The following is a 4,400-nucleotide window of genomic DNA, read 5'->3' as shown; positions in this document are numbered from 1 at the left end:
CGTTCCCCTCCCAATATGCGCCCTTGAAGGGTAGTGTGGGAGTATCGTACCAGTTCTCTTTTAAAACATTCCTGAGCTTTTAAAATACAGAACTGTTAGGGGTCACTCCCTATTGTTGATTGGGAGGGTATTAGAGCTTCGGTGACTACCAGAGGCTGGGGCACCAAACCAGCATAGTCGCCTCCTCAGCCCCTCCACCCCACTCAGCTAACCAGACAGTTGGCTGTGTCCTATGCCCTAAGACTTTATCAGCACTACTGGCGCCTTCCCCAATCTCCCACATCACACTGGGACCCCTCAAAACACCCAGTGAACCCGTGGTCCGGTGGAGGCCTATCCAACCTCTGTAGCTATCCAGGCTAGTACCGGAGCTGTGTCGTCGCTCACAACGTCGACTCCGCATCAGGCTAGGGAACCTTTGGAGCCTGCTCCAAGCGATCGGAGCACCACTACCAAGTACGAGTCCTACCCAATCAGAATCCAGGGCCTTGTAGGAAACCTCAGCGGGACACTGTTCAATCTTTCATGGATTCTTCCTGTACTACTACCAACTTGGCGTTGATTAGGAAGACTGTTCACCAGCTGCTAACCGACTGCCACTTTTCAGAGTTACTCCACAGGATGTCCTCGTCTCCTCGGATTACCCTCCGACCTGCCGTACCTCGGCCCGGCAGATTTACAGCCGATTAAGGCCCGGAAGTGCCTGAACTCATCCGGCGGCGATCGCAGGAATCCCTGGCTAGAAATGACAACCATGGTGTGTGCGCAGGAGGGCCTCGGGGTTGCCTCGGTACCTCCCCCGACCACTGAACTAGGGGAACGAATCACACCTAATAGAGCGGTTTACAGCTCTTTTTTAAGCCCGGGTGCACCCGAACACAGGGGCGCCCTTCATGGTCCTTCCATTACCATAGGCCTGATAAATTCACTATGGGGCCCTATTGGGCCGAGAAACCGAGGCTCGGCAGTCGAACCCCCTCCCCCCCCCCCCCCAGAAAGGTTTCAATCGAATCTGCTGTTGCCCGCAGATTCAGCCAATCCACCATTTTTGGTCCCATACATGAAATTGAGGATGCACTGCGGCAGGGTTACGCCCGTCATTGTCCTCTTCAGTTAAGGCGATGCTATTACCAGAGGTTGAGGCTACCCATCCCAACATGGTCGCCACTATTCGCCCCCAACAGCGGTGCCCACGTGGAGGCAGAGGATTGCCACTTGGTGCGGAGAGGCTATATATTCGCATCCTTGCACACCCATTCCGGGAACCTGTTGGATCATGTCTCGGATTCTAGAGCCGGCAACAGCTCCGACACCTCAAGGGACAATCACCTTCCCCGCAGGGTCAGGTCCACTCCCGCCTTTTGAGCAGGCATGTACTTAGGTTCACACCTCTAAAAACATCGAAACTCCCCCAGGCACTTGACGGGAGCAAAAAAACTGGACTCTTGCAGACCATTATTCAAAAAACTTAACATTCTTACTTTTCCTTCACAATATATATATTCTACAATTAAATTTGTAGTAAAGAATTTTGACTACTTTTTAAAAAGCTCAGATGTGCACACATACAATACCAGAAATAGAAATGACCTCCACTTGCCACTTAACAGACTCAAGCTAAGTCAGAAGGGTGCAATTTTCTCAGGCATAAAACTATTTAATAAGTTACCTGAGAGTCTGAAAGAGCTAAGCAAACAAAATAATAAAAAATTCCAGAAGAACCTTAAAATATTTCTTTTATCTCAGACATTCTATACAGTGGATGAATTTCTCACATACTAACTGTTTGACATTTTATTATACTTCTTGTAATACAATAACTTTTATCTCACATTTGATATTTAGTATTGTATAATATAATAAGAAGATCCACTATTAAAAAAAATTAATAAATCTGTCAAATATAATAAAGTCTCAAGCTAAATGTATATGTGAAATGGTGTCTAAATATGTAATCAAATACTATACATACTTTTGTTATTCTTTTGTACATAGATTACTGTATTTATGTATTGCTGTGGGTTTATGTGTAAGCGCTGATCTTAGATATGTTATTTTTTAATGTATATAAAACTGACATGTTCCATATCCCAGAACTCCAGCAGTTTGTAAGGGGTCTACGGAATGAAATGAATAAATAAATAAATAAATAAATAAATGATGGATCTTTTACTTGCCAGACACTGTTACCAGTGCCTAACATGGGTTCCGAGAACCGGGAAATAGATTCGCCATTTCCAATCGCGGCATGTTACTGGAGAGCGCCCGGCTAGGTCGAGAGGTTGAGGAGACCCATTCCAACTTCGGCCCCACCGACCCACCCCCAGCTCCGCCGTTCACCCCCAGACCTCCAACAGAGCCAGCCCCCTCTGTGGGATCTGAGTAGCTACGACACGGAACCATACCTCTCACATCCCTGGGACCCCTCGGTCACCCATTACTCGTGATCCAGCTGAGGCCTATCCAACCTCTACTGGCTCAGCAGGCTAGTACCCGAGCTTAAGTAGTTCAACACTTCCACTCGTCAGCAGGGCGGGGACCCCTTGGAGTGTTCTCCAAGCATAAGAGGACCACTACCACCATGTTTTCCTACTCCAATCCTGATCCTGAGCCATTAGAGGAAATCTCAGCAGGGAACTATCACAGTAAAGGATCATTCCCGTGGCCCCTTCATCTTCAGGTATAGTGCATTCCCAGGCAGCCTCACGGCGGCAGAGCACCCCCGAATCCGGACATGGGTGTCCTTGGGATCTTCAATATCAGCATATCTCCCGCCCGAAGGTTACAGCTGTGCCAGAGCCCGGGTAGGTAAGGTAACACCAAACCAAAGATTGCCTTAATTACTGTCCCTTAGACGATCCACCGCCCAAAGGTTACAGCCTTGCCAGGGCCCGGGTGCCCGGACCGGGAGTGAACCCCCACCGCGCTACCACCCTTCGCTATTCCATATGCATCTTGGATTCTTCACGTTGAATCCGATGCTTTGAGACACCACCTAGGGTTTGGGGGTCCAAAACCCCCCAGTGGATTTTCTGCAGGATCAAGGCGTAGTCACCTACCCACAGCTTACTAGTCCACCAGAATTCCCGTTCCGACATACCGAGGAAGTCTGAGGAGTGGGCACCCCCGGCATTTCCCATATTTGTTAAAACACTGACACCACGAGAAGGAGGTGCCGTAAGCGGGAGAGGCTATATGTTCGCATCACACGCCCTTTTTGGATCTTGCTGAGAGCATCACTCAGATACTAGAACCGACTACAGCTCCAACACGTCATAGGTCCGCTCTTCGTCCCACTGGGTCGACGGGTAACCCAGTGAGGCGCAAGACCCTTAAGCCAGTACTTTGAGCAGGCAGATTCAAAGATTCACATCTCAAAATTACATCATAACTCCCCCAGGCAGATAATCCCGTTAGGGCATGATCCCGGTTAGGAGAAAGATGGTTCTTTTACATGCCAGACACTGTTTCCAGAGTCTGACATGGGTTCCTAGAACCGAGAAATAGATACGCCATTTCCAATCGCGGCATGTTACTGGGGAGTGCCCAGCTAGGTCGAGAGGTTGAGGAGACCCATCCCAACTTCGGTCCCACCGACCCACCCCCAGCTCCGCCGTCCACCCCCTGACCTCCAACAGAGCCAGCCCCCTCTGAGGGATCTGAGTAGCAACGACACGGAACCATACCTCTCACATCCCTGGGACCCCTCGGTCACCCAGTTACTCGTGATCCAGCTGAGGCCTATCCAACCTCTACTAGCTCAGCAGGCTAGTACCCGAGCTTAAGTAGCTCAACACTTCCACTCGTCAACAGGGCGGGGACCCTTCGGAGTGTTCTCCAAGCATAGGAGGACCACTACCACCACGTTTTCCTACTCCAATCCTGATCCTGAGCCATTTGAGGAAATCTCAGCAGGGAACTATCACAGTAAAGGATCAGTCCCATGGCACCCTTCATCTTCAGGTATAGTGCTTTCCCAGGCAGCCTCATAGCGGGAGAGCACCCCCTAATCCGGACTTGGATGTCCTTGGGTACTTCAATATCAGCATATCCCCCGCCCGAAGGTTACAGCTTTGCCAGAGCCCGGGTAGGTATGGTAACACCATACCAAGGATTGCCCTTATTGCCGACCCTTGGACTATCCACCGCCCGAAGGTTACAGCTTTGCCAGAGCCCGGGTGCCCGGACAGGGAGCGAAACCCCGCCACGCTGCCACCCTTCGCTATTCCATATGCATCCTGGATTCTTCACTTTGAATCCGATGCTTTGAGACACCACCTAGGATTTGGGGATCCAAAACCCCCCAGTGGACTTTCTGCAGAGGCAAATCGTAGTCACCTACCCCCAACTTACTAATCCACCAGAATTCCCGTTCCGACATACCGAGGAAGTCTGAGGAG

Source organism: Bacillus rossius, chromosome 10 (genome assembly GCF_032445375.1).
Source record: "Bacillus rossius redtenbacheri isolate Brsri chromosome 10, Brsri_v3, whole genome shotgun sequence".
Classification (NCBI taxonomy): domain Eukaryota; kingdom Metazoa; phylum Arthropoda; class Insecta; order Phasmatodea; family Bacillidae; genus Bacillus; species Bacillus rossius.
The sequence above is the reverse complement of the archived record's forward strand: the minus strand, read 5'-3'. Positions refer to the sequence as shown.